Source organism: Heptranchias perlo, chromosome 11, assembly GCF_035084215.1.
Source record: "Heptranchias perlo isolate sHepPer1 chromosome 11, sHepPer1.hap1, whole genome shotgun sequence".
Lineage (NCBI taxonomy): Eukaryota > Metazoa > Chordata > Chondrichthyes > Hexanchiformes > Hexanchidae > Heptranchias > Heptranchias perlo.
In genome coordinates, this window is record NC_090335.1 from 51133264 (window position 1) to 51154953 (window position 21690).

Genomic DNA, 21690 nt, shown 5'->3' on the forward strand with positions numbered 1-21690 from the left:
TATAGGTGCAATTTCTCAATAAAGGATGGTGTGAAAGTCCCAATCAAATTCACATCACAAACAGACAACTCGTTTTGATTCAATCAGTTAACATTAGTGTTACTGTGCTGTATGGTTAAATTCACATTTAACTCCCAGAGCTCATCTGCTTGCTGCTAGTCAGCTGCCCAGCCGAAACAAGTTGAAAGTGGTAGCTGGCTGGTGGGCAGGAGCGGAATTTCAGGTGATAGGAGGCTGCCGGCCAGCACCAAAGGAACGGTCGCCGGCAACAAGGTAAGTTGCAGTGAGGGAGCTTCAAGAGGGCATCACGGGAAGGAAGGGGAAGACCAGGGCATGGGAGGCCTAAACTATCGTTGTGGGGCCCGAAGGAGCACTCCCGCTCCTGCTGTTCCCACAGGAAAGTAAAAAAACTTACCCTGTTTGTGCTTTTCTTGTCCCGCTGCCTCTTCATGCTGCCTTCTCCTGGCAGCAATGCCATAAAACCATTTCTACTCAGGTCACAGTTGCAGTTGGCCCGATGATCTCATAGGATGTTTGCATATTTAAAGAAGGACCTCACCGGCTTCAGACAAGTTTCATCGCCATCTGCTTAGAAGAGCAGGTCAAAATAGAAGACTGCAGGATCGGTATGGGATGTCGGTGGGTAAGTCAGCAGGCTGATTTTAACTGCCTGCCCACCTAACCAGTTCCACGAGGCAGATATGGTTAAAGTCACCCCAGATATTTTTCTTGGCTATTTGCAGTCCTCGGGAAGTGTTAACATTGCTGAAGTGTTACTGAGCACTTTTCCAAGAAATTAAAGGTAATTGCTATTGCAGTTTGCACTTCAGTACCTACTGCTGTTTTTAAGTGTTTTGTGGTGGGTCCTTTACAGGAAGGGTGTCCAAACGTTGTGTCTTGGTGGCTCACTTAGTTGCTTATATGAGTCCTGTATGTCGCATAGAAACAATTACTGTACAATACTGCTCAGTTTACGTTGGGAGTCGAAAACTCGGGCTTTAGACTTTTTTTTCCATTGGAGGAAGTTGTGACTCATCCATGACTTGATGTCGGACAAGCAATCTGACAGCACAGAGGCGGTTGTGGGTTCAGGAGAGTGAAGGAAAGGTAGATCTGGGTGTTATCGGTATACATATGGAAGTAGGTTGATGTCATCAAAGGGGCAGCATGTAGATGAGGAAGAGAAGTGGACCAAGGATATATCCTTGGGGGACTTCAGAGGCGACAGTGCAGGATGGGAAAAGAAGCTATTACATAAGAACATAAGAGCATAAGAAAAAGCAGCAGGAGTAGCCATCTGGCCCCTCGAGCCTGCTCCGCCATTCAACAAGATCATGGTTGATCTTCTATCTCAACACCATTTTCCTGCACTATAAAATTGCAGTAAAACATCTTTACTCCTGTACTCAAATCCTCTTGTAATAAAGGCCAACATCGCATTTGCCTTCCTGGTTGCTTGCTGCACTTGCATGTTAGCTTTCAATGACTCATATACAAGGACACCCAGGTCCCTTTGAACATCAACATTTCCCAATCTCTCACCATTTAAAAAATACGCTTCGTTTCTGTTTTTCCTACCAAAGTGGATAACTTCACACTTTTCCACATTATATTCCATCTGCCATGTTCTTGCCCACTCACTTAGCCTGTTTATATCCCCTTGAAGCCTCTTTGCATCCTCCTCACAACTCACATTCCCACCTAGTTTTGTGTCATCAGCAAACTTGGAAATATTACATTCGGTCCCCTCATCCAAATCATTGATATAGATTGTGAATAGCTGGGGCCCAAGCACTGATCCCTGCAGTACCCCACTAGTCACAGTCTGCCAATCTGAAAAAGACCTGTTTATTCCTATTCTCTGTTTTCTGTCTGTTAAGCAATTCTCAATCCATGCCAGTATATTCCCCCAATTCCATGTGCTCTAACTTTGCTCACCAACCTCCTATGTGGGAACTTATCGAAAGCCTTCTGAAAATCCAAATACATCACATCCACTGGTTTCCCCCTTATTGGTTCTACTAGTTACATCCTCAAAGAACTCCAATAGGTTTGTCAAACATGATTTCCCTTTCATAAATTCATGTTGACTCTGCCAAATCCTATTATTATTTTCTAAGTGCCCTGTTATCACATCCTTTATAATAGATTCTAGCATTTTCCCCACTACTGATATCAGGCTAACAGGTGTGTAGTTCCCTGTTTTCTCTCTCCTTCCTTTCTTAAATAATGGGGTTACATTTGCTACCCTCCAATCTGCAGGAACCATTATAGAATCTATAGAATTTTGGAAGATGACAACCAATGCATTCATTATCTCTATAGCCACCTCTTTCAAAATCCTGGGATGTAGATCATCAGGTCCTTGGGATTTATTGACTTTCAGTCCCATTCATTTCTCTAGTACTATCTTTTTTACTAATATTAATTTCTTTTAGTTCCTCATTCTTGCCAGACTCTTGGTTCTCTAGTATTTCACTGAATACATTCAGACAGGTAATAGTGGAACCACATAAGGTCAGTGAGCTGCACAACAGAGGAGAGGCAATGGAGGAGGATGGCATGGTCAACTGCGTCAAATGCAGTGGAGACAATAAAGAAGGATAACACACCAGTCAATCAGAGTTATAGATTATGTTAACTAGGAACAGAAAGCACCTAATGTTAAACAAATCAAGATTAATCAAATCTTCTTTAAAACATATTGTCAGGCATATTTTATAATGGTTTTTGTACCTTGCTGTAAATGGGATCTTGCTGTGTGAAAAATAGCTGCAACGATTATCCACATAACATGGACTACATTTCAAAGTTATTCATTTTATGTGAAGTGCTTCAAGAGATTTCTGAGATGCATGATAAAGTGCTATATCAATGAAAATGTTTAAAGTCTTTCTACCACAGTTGTTTGCAAACAAATCAGGCTGAATTTGAAGATAAATACTTACTTGAAAGAAGATAAAGAAAAATGTTCACTGGGGTACATTTTCATGTACATTGAGCATTCCCTGGGAGGAGGATAGAGAGGAAAAACAGGCAGAGAGGATCATATGCCAGTAATAGAATCTGCTTGATTTACCTTCTATTTAAATTAACAGCAGGAAAATTGGGCACATTTGGAAACAGGCAAGCAATCCTTTCCACCCGATTTTCCTCTCTGTGCTCCACCCAGGTAGTGCTTAACACCCAGGCAGTAAACGGAAATTTATCCCACTGTCTTTCAGATGAGACATTAAACTGAGGCTCCATCTGTAAAATATCCAGTGGCACTATTCAAAGAAGAGCAGGGGAGTTCACGCGGGTCCTGGCCAACATTTATCCCTCAACCTGCACCACGAGACCACTAGAAGCAGATCATCTGGTCATTTATCTCTTTGTTGCTTGTGGGACCTCACTGTGTGTAAATTGGCTGCTACATTTGCCTACATTACAATAGTGACTACAATCAAAATTATTTCATTGGCAGTGAAGTGTTTTGGAACATACTGAGGACTTGAAAGGCACTATAGAAGATGTATGGTTTTTCCTTTATCTCTTTAATAGAGAAAACAGCTTTTTTTATATACAATTGATATCAAACACTACAGAAACCATGCTGCAGGCTTGGTGTATTTTTTTAAATCTATTACATAAGTTGTAACATGAAGACACTGAATGCACGATCTCCAAATATTGTTTCAGATTGTTCTATTCTTAAACTTAAATATTGGAGTTGACATTGTTGGGGACCATCACTGAACACTTGCGCATAGATATTAGATTATTCTTACCAGATTTTTGTTAGGCAAGAGTATTAAGGGTTACAGAACAAAGGCAGGTAAATGGAGATAAGATACAAATCAGCCATGATCTAATTGAATGGAGGAACAGGCTCGAGGGGCTGAATGGCCTACTCCTGATCCTATGTTCCTAATGTAAAGTACAATATCACACAGGTGAAAGTAAATTATCAATAGCCTATTTGTGACAGCCAATTCAATAGCAACTTTCAAATGGGAATTAGATATATACTTGAAAAGGAAAAATTTGCAGGGCTATAGGGAAAGAGCAGGGGAGTGGGACTAATTGGATAGCACTTTCAAACAGCCGACACAGGCACAATGGACCGATGGGCCTCCTTCTGTGCTGTATGATTCAATGATAGGCATTTTCACTAACATGCCAGAACTAATTCATTGAAGTTAATGCTGTAATTCAGTCTGGTATTTTCATTGTAGTGGTGACAATTTTACCTGTACTTTTAAAGTGAATTCAAATAGTAAGTCTGATTTATTTTTCTTTTTTCACCTTAACTGTTAATTTGAAAAAAAAACAGACTCAATTGAGTTACTCATATTAGCTGCTCTTCACTAACACCAAAGAGAAAATAGCATGGACACCTACATAAGGGGCACAAACCAGAAATTGTTAATCTACATTTTTAAAATTTCAATGAAAATCAAGTTGTCCAGATTTTGGAAGAATAGCACTTTGGATTTGGACCTGTTCCTTTAAAAGATAAATGTACAAAGAAAGTGCAAAGGAAATAGCAGTTTGAATTTAGATTTGGATGCAATTGTGTCACTTATCCCTAAGTTAGTGTATTTGCAATAGATGAGAGTCATGTTGTAGCTAATACCTCATTGGAAGATATATTGCTGAACCATATTTTATGTAATGTAATTGGAGTCTTGCCTAATCATTCTGCCATTATTCTGCATTCTATTTTGTTCGTCATGACAGTAATTTACATTCACAAATATATTGAAATCCTTCTCATATGAATTGATAGTTCTTAGACCAATACATATCCTTTTACTAGAACTAAGCCTACATTCCTCTCATTATGTCAATAGGTAATACAAGCAAACCCAGGTAATGCAAGCAGCATTACCTGGGTTTGCTTGTAATTGATAGTTGGCATGCAGTCAGATATTGTAGAATGCCACCTAGGTTTGTCAGAGCTTGGAGATGTTTGAGTGTTCTAATACAAGGCATCCAAGAGTCGGACCAGGAGCTTCTTTGATCCAGCCTGTGGTTTCTGCTAGCTCTTGTCTTCTTTGCATTTATGGGCAAACCTGACTTCAGCAGTTTTGCTTTGCCATTTAAAGTTCCCTGGCCTGGAAGATTGGAAAAGGCTGCTCCCTGATTGGTCAAAATCTACTAAACAGGGAGCAGCTTTTTCCAGGAACTTTAAAGAAACAAAGCCTCCAAGTTGTCAGGTTGAGTATGCTGACACTCATTAAGAAATGCTGTACGTCGCTAGTGAGCCTTGATAAATACCAATAATGGCTGCAACGAATCAACTACTTCAAAACAAAGTCTCACCAGTGTCCCCTGTGAAGGGAATTAACAGATTACAGGTGACCATTAAAGAAATTTGGAACAAAAGAGTGAGCAATTGAGGACTCTACTGAAAAACAGTGTCCTCATAAGCTAAGTAAATGCAACCAGTCTCTCCAGCAAAGACTGATTCAGCCTACTGAACTAAAGCATTATCAGATGAGACAGGAAATATAGGCAGGAAGGCAGAGCAACCCTCCTCATATACTGCAGCTTAGAGTATGGCAAAATTGATGTTTCTGGTGTTACCTGTGGTCTGGAGTGTGTAGCAGTCAAAGTTTACTTGGAATGAGGAATGCCAATAAGTAGTCTATCTTTCTACTGTCCGTCAGGGACTTGTCTACCACAGAATCTATTCGGATTACCTATATGATTTGGGAACACACTGATCCTGGGGAATGTCAAAGCATTGGGGCAGCCAGTCCATTAACGCTATAGGGAAAGAGCTACTTGATATGACTGTGGAGCTGGACTACCAGCACCTCAAAACCCCAGAGTCCACTTATCAGAGCAGCAGCTTTAATTCCCATGACGTACTTGACCTCACCAATGTAACACCAACTTTATCCAGCAAGTGCTCAGACCTAAGGGTGGGGTGACCATCTGCCAGAGCTGTTCCCACTGAACCTCTCTACTGACTCCAACCACCCAGAACTCAAGGCTTAGACTCCAGAAGAGCTGACTGGGCTGCCTTCAGGCTGTATCAAGCAGAGAACATTACCCACCCAATTGACTGCAAAATCCCTGACGAACTAGTGCTGGCCAATAAGCAGCTGACTGATGCACTAATGGGAGCAGTAAAAGCAGCAATATAGATGAAGAATAATTCTGGCAATAGACTGCTGTGATACCCCAACACATCAAATTTGGTTAAAAAAAACAAACCAAGGAGGAACTACATTGAAACACAGCTCAGAGAGACAAAACATCAAGTAACTCTCTGCAAACAACACCAATCTTTTCTGCAGAAAGTTTGAATGAGTGTAAGATCCTAAACAATCCTGGTATCAGATCTGCAGGGCTTCTAAAATACCTAGATGATCTGGAGCAATGAGTATGCCAATGGCAAATTCCAGAAAATCATAGTGCATGCTATTCTCAAAGAAGCTAGCACAAAGAACAGGATATGAAAATTGAGCTGCTATCAAAATCAAGCAAGACTAGCAGAAAGCATAATCTTCCAGAGGAATATGGCTTGGGCATGATACAATGACAACATCACTAGGGCATCAACCAGGTTAAACCAATTGAAAGCCCTCTGTGGAAAGAAGAACGGTAATGGCTACAGAACTTCCCTCAGATTATGCACATCTGCCCAATTCTAGAATATGGCCATCCAGCTTGATGCACAGCGCGTTAACCACAGATTAAGAGACTAGACAAAAATCTAGAACAGGCAATAAGTGGCAGCATAATGCATCCCACACTTTATCTGCCCAACCTATTCACACAAAGGTGTCAGCCATGGCTCAGTTGGTAGCACTCTCGCCTCTGAGTCAGAAGGTTGTAAGTTCATAGTCCCACTCCAGGGACTTTGAGCATAAAATCTAGACTGACACTAGTGCATTAAGAAATGCCATAAGTAACTAGTGATCCTTGATAAATACCAATAATAGCTGCAACGAATCAACTACTTCAAAACAAAGTCTCACCAGTGTCCCCTGTGAAGGGAATTAACAGATTACAGGTGACCATTAAAGGAATCTGGAACAAAAGCTTAAATTTTTGTGTAACCATATATGGCCTACTCACTGGTTTTGCCATGTGTATCAGCATCCAGCTGTAAGGCTGGAAATCCCTTTTAAAGTTTACAAATGCAATATAAATGGCTGATGAATAATAATTCTATCCATACCCATAGGTTTCCATCCATGAGTCAGATTTTAATTATTTTGATAAGCTAGATTTATCTAAGTGACTGCACAAAATTATAGTAACACAAAGCTGTATTGCAGGAGTCCAGCACCTGGAACTTCCACGGGGTTCTCTCAATCTCCTATCATGAGTTTGGTGGAGAAATGGTGCAAATGGCTATTTATGCCATTTCTCCAGGGTTTCCACCGATCTTCGCCAAAGTTATGGCAGGTGGTCTGGAGAACTCTGCAGAAATTCTACCCACAGGTCTCAAACTGTCCTTTTATTTAGGAGTCAAATATATGGTAGTGTTTGAGGAGAATAAGGGAAGTAACTAAATAAATAACTCCAATAAATGAAAAGCTAAAAAAGAACACCATGGGCGGGAGTTTCTGCTCAGGCAAAAACCTGACTTCAGTAATGGCAGAGTGTGTTTTGGGCCTCTTGACATTAAAGTGGGCTGACCCTGCCACATTTTCCAGGGTCAGCTTTATATTAATATTGGTAGCTGCCTCTGACTGGAAGCTTGCGACTGGCTTTAAAGCTTTTACACTCCTGCCTCCACCTGGGAGTATTCCTTCCCTCACTACCTTACATGCAAGCACCCCACTCAAAGCCTCACACAGACTCCAATTGCATGCTGTGTGTACCTGTTACCACAGCTTTATGTGGTGCTTGCTGACACCTGGATTTTGCAGATTCTCATGGCCTCCATTCTAACTTATTCCATTCTTTTTCAAGGAGAAGTTAAACCATAATATCAGAGCGTGAAATACCCCCACCTACACCCTCTCATCCCCTGAGGAGGGAGACACAATGGGAGTCAGATAGGGTAGTTGGAAGGCAGCTGCCAGCTTCAGGTTTGTCCAGACATTCTGCTTCTTTTCCATCTCATGCGCTGGTACTCCACAATACTTATCAGGAAATTAAATCATGAAATCCTCAGGTTACTCCTTCTACTAAAAAGGACGAACTTAGTTCATCAGTAACCCATTCTAAATTGTTTTCCTCCTCTAGATATAACAGACAAAGCAGAACCAGACACCAGTGAATCTAGCCCATATTAGAAGATGTGCCATCACTTACTCTTTCCATCTCGAGCACCAGCTCAGAGATGTCCATCCAAGGGAAATCAGAGATTCAAGCAAAAGGAAGTGCACAGAACCAGCAGGAGGAGCTGGGAGTAGAAGATAGGGAGAACCCATTGCTGACCAGAGATTCAGTGGATGCCACCCCATGATTGACAGCCTGGGTACCCAAATCTCGTAGGTCTTGTTTTTTAAAAGAAGGATCCTTGCGGAGCATTGATGACGGTCTATGAGAAGGTGCAGCAGATGGCAGGACAATTGGAGGAGTAGACTACCAACATCCACCACATCATGATGGATGGGTTTGTAACTCTGCAGTCCACCATGAGGCATGTGGCAGCTCCAGGCCAATCTTTGGCAGAGCCTCCTATAATAGAGGCCTAAAGGACAGTATTAGCTTCTGCCATAGATATTCAGACTCCCGCCATAGAGGGACATCCCTTCTGGCCTCTAAGTAATTGGGGCTTGGATGCAGACAAGTATCTCTCAGATATTCACTGATCTCACTGGTTCCATTAGACCCGCTTTCCCACTAACCAGTGGTCATGCACTGTTAGTGCCCGGTATGAGTAGTATGACGGAATGCACTTAATGGTGGTGCTGTTTCTTGGTATCAGCACTTGGATAATTTCCCAACATTCCACTCAGATGCCTGATATATGGCAGAAAGGAGACAGGGCCAGGCTGCCCATGCAGTAACAAAGGTGCAGCCAACAGGAGGTCCATCTCAAGACTACCTCAGTCCCAAAGAGCTTATGTTGGCACACTGTAGCCAGACACCACACACTCCTGCCACTCAGGTAAACCTAGGAAGAGCACTAGATTAGTGTTAAGTGTTCACATACCACATACTGGTACCAACAGGAAGTACACTGGAATGCAAATAAAATGATTCTGGCACTAATATTGATGTGCATGTACACAGTGTTGGTGGCAAGGTTGAGACGGTGGCTTAAATAGGGTCCATGTGATTGAAATGCTCAGAGAAGGGTGTGAAGATGATAGCATCTTTGTGATGGGAAGGAAAAGATATAAGCAGGACTATTGATGAGTTGGTTAGATGTAGTGGTCAAGAGATGGTCTTATGTATCATTTTGGCCCAAATTTGCCTTGCCACTAGCATCCTCTTCATCCTGCTGCTGCCTTTCTAGCTGATTTTCTTATTGCACTTGGGTGCCTTCCTCAGGCCCTACACAAGGGGGAAAGCCTCCTTGTAAGCCAGAGTTGTGTAGCATGCTGCAACTCACAATCCTCGAGACCCTAGCCGGACCGGATTGCACAGAACCCCAAGACCGATCCAAGTAGCTGAAGTGTGCCTTCAACTTTCCAAATTTGTGGGCAATGATGACTCTGGTTTCAGAATGAAGCTTCTTATTGTGGTGCTTAGCTGTTCCTGAGATAGTACACAGGTGTCATTAGCCATGGCTAGAGATAGGAGCCTTGACCTGCCAGAAGTCTGGGAGAAAAGTACTGGTATTGTGGACTGCCTTAAAATGAAGGCATTGAAGCAGTTGCCAGGAAAGTGTGCAATTCTGGTCATTGAGACAGTGGAATTCTTTGGCTTTGGCATAGGTGGTGGCATTGATGAAGGAAGCACTTATGGCCACGTGGATATAATCCAATGCTCCTTGGACCTTAGGAAGATTTGTCACTGTGAAATTGCAGTTCCCATTTATGCTGCTGATGGTTGCCCATGGGGAAATAATAAACTAGCTTGCTGTAGCAAACAATGCATCTGTGATTTGCTTTATGCATCTGTGCACAGCTAATTGACTAATGTTTCTAATGCCCCGAGCAGCAACCTGGAACGATCCTGTTGTATAAATGTTCAGGGCAACTGTGTCCTTTACAGCCATTGGCAGCACTGTGCCTCTGGTCTGTAGCTGGGTTGAAGCATGTGGCATACCTCATTGATGGCTTCCTTTATGAAGTGCAGCTTCCACAAGCACACGGAGGTACGAGTGTCTCAGTTTATGCCCACCTGTTCCGGCCAGGTGCTTCTACTGCTGTGCAGCCTACCAGAAAATCCATTATGATACAAACTTGGCATATTTCCAGTGTGGCAGAACTTCACCCATTTACCTGGATCTAGCTGCCTGATTACTGCCAAACATCAGGCAGTAAAATGCAGAAATCTAGGCTCATGAGTCTTAAAAGCATTAGCCATCCCAATATTTATAACTACATTTACTTATACATTTATTAGTGAATTTCCCATGAGTCAGATAATGTACAGTTTTATAAGGACGAATGTTATACCATATGTAGAGAATGTTTTACTCTCCTAAAGTGGAATGGTACCCATTTAAGACCACAAAATCTAATTGTTGCTTCAAGATTATTCAGAGATTAATTGTTGTTTGGTCTGGAAACTTTGAGATTGTAATGAGCTTGTCAGCAGATAGGGAGGGCCCAAAGGCACAGCTCTAGGCAGAAGGAGCCCTTTGGGTGATAGGACATTTGAGTTAGATTGATTGGAGGATGGTATAACAAAGCAGGAGATAGGGCTGGGGGCTGATCAGGTATGGGAATGGGGGCTTTGAGATGTGGAGGAGATAATGGTGGCTGACGGGGATGGGTTTAGTGGAGTGGATGGAGGAAGGTACTTATGAGATAGAAGAGGGGAGAAAAGGACATCAGGCTATGGAGGTTGAGGGGAAGATGATGGAATAGACAATGAAGTGGTGAGCAATAGGAAAGACAACAGGACAACAAGGGGTTAGGGACAATAGAGAACATGAGCAGGTATTGTGAAGGGAAAGTGGTTGGGGACATGATAGGAGCAAAGGAGTGGTTAAAAGAGGGGGTTGTGAGGAGAAGGCACTATACAAGGCAATGGGAGCAAGATGATGAGATGAAACAACAGAGTAAAGCAGAAGTCAATGCGAAGGGAGTCGCCAAAACCTACCAGCTGCATTTCCCCCTTATGCACCACTTCAGCCCTCAGCAACTCCCTTCCATGACATGCTACCTACTTCCCACTTGAAAAGACAGAAGAGAAAGAGAAAGAAAGAAGCAGAAAAGCACAGAAACAGAAGAAAGAAGAGAAACACAGATGAGAAGAGAAAGGCGGACAAGGAAGCAGAATAGGAGAGATAAAGGGTAAACAGTAAACCAAACACAACAGAGACATATGAGACAGAGGCGGTATCCCCTGAATTACCCTGAGGAACTCCACGGGAGATCCATTTATATAATAACACATACTAGTTACAACAATCCAATGTATAATTATTATATAGTATATATTTACCATATAATAAATTTTGTCTTATTTGGTTCAACGCTCCTACCATTCTACAAAAGTATTTATTTTTTTATTCGTTCATGGGATGTGGGCGTCGCTGGCAAGGCCAGCATTAATTGTCCATCCCTAATTGCCCTTGAGAAGGTAGTGGTGAGCCGCCTTCGTGAACCGTATGGTGAAGGTTCTTCCACGGTGCTGTTAGGTAGGGAGTTCCAGGATTTTGACCCAGCGACGATGAAGGAACGGTGATATATTTCCAAGTCGTGATGGTGTGTGGCTTGGAGGGGAACCTGCAGGTGATGGTGTTCCCATGTGCCTGCTGCCCTTGTCCTTCTAGGTGGTAGAGGTCGCGGGTTTGGGAGGTGCTGTCGAAGAAGCCTTGGCGAGTTGCTGCATTGCATCCTGTGGATGGTACACACTGCAGCCACGTACGCCGGTGGTGAAGGGAGTGAATGTTTAGGGTGGTGGATGGGGTGCCAATCAAGTGGTCCTGGATGGTGTTGACTTCTTGAGTGTTGTTGGAGCTGCACTCATCCAGGCAAGTGGAGAGTATTCCATCACACTCCTGACTTGTGCCTTGTAGATGGTGGAAAGGCTTTGGGGAGTCAGGAAGTGAGTCACTCGCCGCAGAATGCCCAGCCTCTGACCTGCTCTTGTAGCCACAGTATTTATATGGCTGGTCCAGCTAAGTTTCTGGTCAATGGTAACCCCAGGATGTTGATGGTGGGGCATTTGGCGTTGGTAATGCCGTTGAATGTCAAGTGGAGGTGGTTAGACTCTCTCTTGTTGGAGATGGTCATTGCCTGGCACTTTTCTGGCGCGAATGTTACATGCCACTTATCAGGCCAAGCCTGGATGTTGTCCAGGACTTGCTGCATGCGGGCATGGACTGCTTCATTATCTGAGGGGTTGCGAGCAACTGAACACTGTGCAATCATCAGCAAACATCCCCATTTCTGACCTTATGATGAAGGTTATTGATGAAGCAGCTGAAGATGGTTGGGCCGAGGACACTGCCCTGAGGAACTCCTGCAGCAATGTCCTGGGGCTGAGATGATTGGCCTCCAACAACCACTACCATCTTCCTTTGTGCTAAGTATGACTCCAGCCACTGGAAAGTTTTTCCCCTGATTCCCATTGACTTCAATTTTACTAGGGCTCTTTGGTGCCACGCTCAGTCAAATGCTGCCTTGATGTCAAGGGCAGTCACTCTCACCTCACCTCTGGAATTCAGCTCTTTTGTCCATGTTTGGACCAAGGCTGTAATGAGGTCTGGAGCCAAGTGGTCCTGGCAGAACCCAAACTGAGCATCGGTGAGCAGGTTATTGGTGAGTAAGTGCCGCTTGATAGCACTGTCGACGACACCTTCCATCACTTTGCTGATGATTGAGAGTAGACTGATGGGGCGGTAATTGGCCAGATTGGATTTGTCCTGCTTTTTGTGGACAGGACATACCTGGGCAATTTTCCACATTGTCGGGTAGATGCCAGTGTTGTAGCTGTACTGGAACAGTTTGGCTAGAGGCACGGCTGGTTCTGGAGCACAAGTCTTCAGCACTACAGCTGGGATGTTGTCGGGGCCCATAGCCTTTGTTGTATACAGTGCACCCAGCCGTTTCTTGATATGTGGAATGAATCGAATTAGCTGAAAACTGGCTTCTGTGATGGTGGGAATATCGGGAGGAGACCGAGATGGATCATCCACTCGGCACTTCTGTCTGAAGATGGTTGCAAACGCTTCAGCCTTGTCTTTTGCACTCGTGCTGGACTCTGCCATCATTGAGGATGAGGATGTTTACAGAGCCTCCTCCTCCCGTTAGTTGTTTAATTGTCCACCACCATTCATGACTGGATGTGGCAGGACTGCAGAGCTTTGATCTGATCCGTTGGTTGTGGAATCGCTTAGCTCTGTCTATAGCATGTTGCTTCCGCTGTTTAGCATGCATGTAGTCCTGTGTTGTAGCTTCACCAGGTTGACACCTCATTTTTAGGTACGTCTGGTGCTGCTCCTGGCATGCTCTTCCACACTCCTCATTGAACCAGGATTGATCCCCTGGCTTGTTGGTAATGGTAGAGTGAGGAATATGCCAGGCCATGAGGTTACAGATTGCGCTGGAATATAAATCTGCTGCTGCATGAAATTTTGTCATGTCCGGGTATAACACCTTGGTCCTTGGTTATTACCTTTAACTGTTAGGTATGCATACTTATTATACTTACATTTCAGTCCTCTCAACGGTAGGCAGCGCTGCTGTTTCTCCAAGGTACATCTCCCAGGTCCATTGCTCTAGGTGGCGCTGCAGGTAAGATTTTTAAAATTTTTTAACCCTGTTACTTTCAAAGTTTGTTATAACTTGGAAATATATCGCCGTTCCTTCATCGTCGCTGGGTCAAAATCCTGGAACTCCCTTCCTAACAGCACTGTGGGAGAACCGTCACCACACAGACTGCAGCGGTTCAAGAAGGCGGCTCACCACCACCTTCTCAAGGGCAATTAGGGATGGGAAATAAATGCCGGCCTCGCCAGCGACGCCCACATCCCATGAACAAATTTTAAAAAAAGTTTTTAATTCATATAACTTTTATTTTCCACTGCCACTCGGTAAGTTCTAATTCAATTTAATTTAATTTACCTTTAAATATGATCTTATTTAATTTTAAATTTACTTATCTACTGCTGTCTCCATAATCCTCTTTTTTTTCCCTTTTCGGTTCCTTCCCCCAAGCTGGGCCTATCCATTTGCTCAGGATAGCCTCACTGTAGCCTACTCTCATTGCCCACCCAAGCCTATCACCACCTGCATGCCACCCCCCATTCCCTATGTCGCTGGCTGCTCCTGGCTGGGGACCATGACCCAGTCTCACTGGAGCCTATCACCACCCACACACCCTCTCTTCCTTTCCTACCCATGCCCAGTTCCACTACCACATGCCATCCCTCCTTCACCCACCCTTAGCCCTTCCTGTGCCGCTCCTAGTTGCTGACCATCTGTTGTCTTTATCAAGAAACTGATCATTTGTTTTTAAAGCGCTTATAGTGTTCTAATCTACCTATAGTGATGTAAGCACTTTAAAAACAAATCGCTGGCTTCTTGGTGAAGACATGTGGTGGGGCCTTGGTGGCCTAGGTGGCTGAAGGCACAGCCATCAATGATGTGGCGAATGGAGGGGGGATGCACAAGAGGCCAGAGTCATCGGGACAAAGACTGTAGGGTGGGGTTTTGGGATTGGAGGAGATTAGAGGTCAGGATAGGATACAGGCAGCAGTGCTTTGGGTGAGCTGAAGTTTATGGAGAATGGGAGACCAGCCAGAGAGCAGTGGAGTAGTCGAGTATGGAGGTGGAAAAGGCAAGAATGAGGGTTTCAGCAGCAAATGGGCTAAGTCGGGCAGAGGTGGGCAACCTGCTCACCGATGCTCAGTTTGGGTTCCGCCAGGACCACTCGGCACCAGACCTCATTACAGCCTTGGTCCAAACTTGGACAAAAGAGCTGAATTCCAGAGGTGAGGTGAGAGTGACTGCCCTTGACATCAAGGCAGCATTTGACCGAGTATGGCACCAAGGAGCCCTAGTAAAATTGAAGTCAATGGGAATCAGGGGGAAAACTCTCCAGTGGCTGGAGTCATACCAAGCACAAAGGAAGAAGACATTCTTTGTGATTAAGAGGTTATGGGATCGGAAGTTCAGCTCAGGGTTGATTAGGATGCCTAGGTTGGAAATAGTCTGGTTTAGCTTGAGACAGTGGCTCGGCAGGGGGATGGAATCAGTGGCAGGAGCCGAAGTCAATGGCTTCAGTTTACCAATACCAGAACTAGCTGCGCCTCTATCCAAGCTGTTCCAGTACAGCTGTAACATTGGCATCTACCCGACAATATGGAAAATTGCCCAGGTATGTCCTGTCCACAAAAAGCAGGACAAATCCAATCCGGCCAATTACTGCCCCATCAGTCTACTCTCAATCATCAGCAAAGTGATAGAAGGTGTTGTCGACAGTGCTATCAAGCGGCACTTACCAATAACCTGCTCACCGATGCTCAGTTTGGGTTCTGCCAGGACCACTCGGCGCCAGACCTCATTACAGCCTTGGTCCAAACATGGACAAAAGAGCTGAATTCCAGAGGTGAGGTGAGAGTGACTGCCCTTGACATCAAGGCAGCATTTGACCGAGTGTGGCACCAAGGAGCCCTAGTAAAATTGAAGTCAATGGGAATCAGGGGGAAAACTCTCCAGTGGCTGGAGTCATACCTAGCACAAAGGAAGATGGTAGTGGTTGTTGGAGGCTTATCATCTCAGCCCCAGGGCATTGCTGCAGGAGTTCCTCAGGGCAGTGTCCTCGGCCCAACCATCTTCAGCTGCTTCATCAATGACTTTCCCTCCATCATAAGGTCAGAAATGGGGATGTTCGCTGATGATTGCACAGTGTTCAGTTCCATTCGCAACCCCTCAAATAATGAAGCAGTCCGATCCCGCATGCAGCAAGACCCGGACAACATCCAGGCTTGGGCTCATAAGTGGCAAGTAACATTCGTGCCAGACAAGTGCCAGGCAATGACCATCTCCAACAAGAGAGAGTCCAACCACCTCCCCTTGACATTCAACGGCATTACCATCACCGAATCCCCCACCATCAACATCCTGGGGGTCACCATTGACCAGAAACTTAACTGGACCAGCCATATAAATACTGTGGCTACAAGAGCAGGTCAGAGGCTGGGTATTCTGTGGCAAGTGACTCACCTCCTGACTCCCCAAAGCCTTTCCACCATCTACAAGGCACAAGTCAGGAGTGTGATGGAATACTCTCCACTTGCCTGGATGAGTGCAGCTCCAACAACACTCAAGAAGCTCGACACCATCCAGGACAAAGCAGCCCGCTTGATTGGCACCCATTCCACCACCCTAAACATTCACTCCCTTCACCACCGGCGCACTGTGGCTGCAGTGTGTACCATCCACAGGATGCACTGCAGCAACTCGCCAAGCCTTCTTCGACAGCACCTCCCAAACCCGCGACCTCTACCACCTAGAAGGACAAGAGCAGCAGGCACATGGGAACAACACCACCTGCACGTTCCCCTCCAAGTCACACACCATCCCGACTTGGAAATATATCGCCGTTCCTTCATCGTCGCTGGGTCAAAATCCTGGAACTCCCTTCCTAACAGCACTGTGGGAGAACCTTCACCACACGGACTGCAGCGGTTCAAGAAGGCGGCTCACCACCACCTTCTCAAGGGCAATTAGGGATGGGCAATAAATGCCGGCCTCGCCAGCGACGCCCACATCCCATGAATGAATAAAAAAAAACAATGTTTATCTGCAGGAAATTGCAGCTCATTCAAGACTGGATGTGGGACAAGCATTCTGACAACACAGAGGCCGTGGTGGAGCTGGATGTCATCAGTATACGTATGGAAGCTGACTCCATGGGGGGAATTTTAACCCCCACGACGGGCCGGACAGTGGTGGGGTGGGAGGTTAAAATTTCAAAAATCTGAAAGCCGACCACGACCCGCCTCAAACACACCCACTTCTGGTTTTAACGGAGGCGGGTTGAGGGGCGGGCAATCATCCTGTTCTCAAGATGTGGGTCAGTTATTTAAATAGGTTAATGAGGCTGCGTGCCTCAGACTTTAACAGATGTTTACATTTAACGGCTGCTGGCTGGGTTTCCCAGGACTCAGGAAACCCGGCAGCTGAAGGAGGGCGAGAACAGCCATATTTGGCAAATAATTGCCTTTCCAGCCATGCTTGTGGTCCAGGAGGAGCAGAAGTCCTTCCCCATGACCCCACCCGAGCAAATCTGCCGTGATATGCCTCCCTCCACCGACCCCACCACCCCCCTGCACGTGATCTGCACTCCCCGTGATCTCCATGACCCACAATCTCTTCAAACCCCCTTTTCCGCAATCTCCCCCGACCCACAATCTCTTCAACCCCCCTCCCGCGATCTCCCCCCGACCCACAATCTCTTCACCCCTCCCCCCCTCGCGATCTCCTCCTGAAATAGGTTCAGGGCTAGGGCAGGGGGTGCCCGAGGGGAGATTTGGCTTTTTGCCAGGGGTAGAGGCAAAGCAGCAAAGGCAGCTGAATGTGTGGTGTCATTCTAGTGCTTCTCCTACATGCCACCTGATGAGCAGTATTGTGAGCTGTGGTTGGCAGCCATAAATGAGTTATGGGACTGAGGTGGCCCTCCTCTCATATAAGCTTGGCTTCATCTGTAGAGCTTCTGGTAAGCCTGGTGTTGCCTCCCAAGTACCACTAGTATGGTGCTTGGAGGGCAGCCCGAGACCTCGTATATTCTGCTGTTCTGAGAAATGGCAGCCTCGGGCAGGACTACTCCAGCAATCACTATTCCACTGGGTCTTGGATCTGTTTCCCCACATATCAGCAGGTTGGCTGGTCTAATAGCAGCTGTCAGATCGTGAAAGCTCTGAGGAACAACAGCCTGCACACTGGCCACCAGGTTCTGCAACCCTGTACACAGGGTACTGTCCCTAACTGTCAGCAGGGCAGCAATCTTGCTTTTGTAGAAGTGGAAGCATCGACAAATCCACTTCTTTGGTGAATGTCTGCTGCAGCTTCTGATGAGGCTGTCACAAGCTCCATTGATGTCTGTAACAAAGGAAAAGCTTCCCTGATTTCGCCACAAATGAAGGTTGTAGATTCCAGAGTCATGGGGGTTAATTCTAAACCCCCCAGTTTGGGCGGGGGGAGGAATAAAATTTCAAAAATGGGAAACCCGACCCCAACCCGCCTCCACTTCCAATTTTAACAGAGATGGGTTTGGATGCGGCCAAGGAACCTGCTCTCAAGAGGCAGGTCCATCATTATAATATATTAATGAGGGTACTTTCATGAGATCTTCACTGCAATTTGAAATTATCGCCTCCAGCACCGGTTTTCCGGGACTTGGGAAACTCAGCAGTAAAACGGAGGTGAGATTGAGCGGCACTTAATGGGCTGGTTAAAGGTCAGGTGTCCCAATATGAATAAAAGCTCAGTGTTCACAGACTGCTTTCTCAGAACCCTCTGGAAAACGGTTTGCTGAGAGTTCTTGTGATGACAGGCATATTGGAGAATTTTAGAGGTTTTCAAAGAAAGAACACCAGGATGGGTGGCACCATGGCTGCTTTACATTGGACTTCAGATGAGGAAGACAATCACTATCCTCGGCAGCAAGGTCATGCTGTGGTGGGAGCTGCAGGCGGGCAACAGAGAGGCAGGCAACAGAAGGGCCGAGTTTGCTGGAGACACTACTCACCTAACAGGGTGTACAGATAGAGGTTTAACTTCCTTGACCTCTCTGAAGAGCAGTGCTTCCAGAGGCTCAAATTGGCACGCAGGTGGTCGCAGATATCTGCAATCTCCTAGAAGAAGAGTTGCTCTCTGCTGGACCTGGTGGCCATGCATTGCCAGTCACTGTGACAGTCACCACTGCCCTCAATTTCTTTGCCTGTGGATCCTTCCAGGAGACATAGCGAGGTTCTCCCAATCGGCTGCACATAAATGCGTAAGGCAGGTGACGGATGGGTTGCTTGCCAGGGCGTCCACTTATGTCAACTTTGCCTGTGACGACAATATCCAGAATGAGCAGGCATTCAGATTCGCATCTCTGGTTGACTTTCCACAGGTACAGGATGCCATCGATTGTACACCCCTGGCAATCTGAGGACCACCAGATCAACCAGGTGTATTCATCAACCGCAAGGGATTTCATTCCATCAATGTGCAGTTGATGCACAAGAAAATGTGTGTGCCAAATTCCCCTAGAGCTGCCATGATGCTTTCATACGGCGGCAGTCCAACATCCCCAACCTGTTTGCACCTGGAAGCAGACTTAAGGGGTGGTTGTTAGGAGACAAAGGATACCCCCTTCAAACTTGGCTGATGACATCTGTGAGGAACCCCACCAAAGAAACCCAAGAGCGGTACAACGACAGCCATATCACCATTAGACGTGCTATCGAGCAAGCCATCGGCATGCTCAAAATGCGCCTTGGGTGCCTCAGTTCTGGAGGCGGTCTTCAGTACTCGCCAGCGAGGGTGTCTAGAATTATCGTGGCGTGCTGTGTTCTGCACAACATTGCGCAGCAGCGGAGATGGAGGAGGAAGAAGGCACTCATCATCTGATGACAAGTCCAATGAAAAAGAGGAGGAGGAAGATGAAGATGGGGCACCTAAAGGCAGACCAGCCGCTCGCATTCTTGCTCGGGATGTCCTAATAGCTCAAAAGTTCAGTTAGTCACTCACACTGGACCAAAGTAACTATCACATCCCCCAACCCCACCACTCCCACAAGCGGTCCTGTAACTAACCAACCATCCATCCATTGCACATCCTCCAATTGGTTGTGTCAATTCATGTCTTCACATTCATCAAGCAACTGAAAAGGCGAGTTGTCACTTGGCATGCAAGAATGGGCAATACGGGGAATTGGTGCAAATGAATAAATTTTATGTGCGGTAATAACAAAAGGAAACTTAATAACGCACCGGGCCAGATTTTCCTGTGAAAATAACGGCGAGGCTAACAGGACTCACTCATTTTTTCTGTGCAAATGGTAGAGCAACGTCTGGCAACCGCACTTGCGCAGTTAAACGCGGAAATCCAGAAATTGCTGCACCAGATGTGACCCTCCTCCATAAGCTGTGCGAGAACGACATCTCGCGGCTGGCTCCCCATTCAAATGAATGGAACAGCGTGAAGTTCCTGCACTAACCTGATGGATATGAACTAATCTCGCCAAAAAAGGTACGTCAAATCATTTTAAGTCTAAGCACCCTGTTAACTGCGTGTTAAGTCTTAATGACTGCCAAACAACCTCGCTGGTACTGAAAATTAGTTTTCACAAGTGTGGAGTCTCATTCCTTTACATTTTAATTGTTGTTGGACATTTTTTTAAAAAACATTTTTTTTTAACTTTTTTTTTACTTTTTTTTACTGTCTCTTATATCTCTGTCTTTTAATTCAGTATTACTCACTCTCTCTTTATTTTGCTTTCTGGACCTGATTTGACATTGAATTCACCATTCTAACTTACACTTCCTGGTTCTGACTGCGTGGTCATTAACGGTGCTTCAATCTGATTGGTTAAGTGGATACACAGCTGCTTCCCCATTCACACAGGTCCCAGATGCCCTGTAGAGGGCGCCGCCTTGGATTGAGCGCTGATGAGAGGAACTTGCCGTGCAAAAGCCCATGAAAAGTCGATGGGCAAGTGCAAGTCTAACGAACAGTGGGCGCCGTTAGTTCGGCCCAGCGTTTTCACAAACACCCATGTACGTACCCTTGGTGAATTATATATCTTTTTTCTTTGTTTGCCTACCGCTCCTACGTGGTACTTTCACTGTGGCTTCAGCAGAGGTAGAGGCAGGCTGCCCTGATCTCTGCTATGACTGCTGAGATATTGTTGGCCCACGACCTCTGGATGTTGGCGAGGCCCTCTGGATGAGGGCCTCGCCAAAGACTGCTCCACCTGTACCTGTGCAAGGGCAAACTCAGCCATCGGGAGATGAGGCAGCATGTCAGGTACTGGCTGAGTTTGGGGATGGGGCAACGGGTGAGACATGGGAGCACTTTGAGTGGAGTTCCCACTTCCATGTCCCTTTTGCCATCATCCCCCTCCTGGGCTAGTGGCACATCACTACTACCTCTCTGCGGGGGAGCAGTTTTTTTCAGATCAGTGACGCCTTGTAAGGCCACGGATAAGGTATCTGTCATCCTGTTTAAGGCGACAGACATGTTGGCTTCCAAAGTTTACACGCTGTGGTCATGGCGTGTATGGACTGGTTTGAGAGCCACGCTTGAAGTTCCACGGAAGCGGCCACTCTCTTAATGACAGATATTCTCACAATGGCCTGCGACATCTATCCACAAATATTCAAGCTGGACTCCTCCATCCTCTCTGCTGTTGTGGAGAGTGTGCGTGGCATATCTGCCAGTACCTCGCAAAATTGCTGCTGTCCCTCTGTGATTCTCCTTTTCATCGATGGCCCCTGGGGTTCAGCATCCGTGTCCAGCTGAGCAGAGCTTGGAGAGGAATGCGCCCCCCAATGCGGACTCTCCACAGCTGTCTCTTCCACCAGTGTCTGCTCGTGCTCACTTGTGAACTGTGAATCACCAGGTGAGAACCCAACTAGCTGTCTAACTGGACCCACCAAAGTGCTAGTATTTGCGC

At 45.8% G+C, this 21690-nt stretch overlaps 1 protein-coding gene across 2 annotated transcripts in view; it reads left to right on the forward strand.

Annotated features, from left to right (window-relative positions):
• LOC137326962 (syntaxin-binding protein 5-like) overlaps positions 1-21690 on the forward strand; it is a 398728-nt gene that overhangs the window by 325501 nt on the left and 51537 nt on the right. The window lies entirely within an intron of this gene.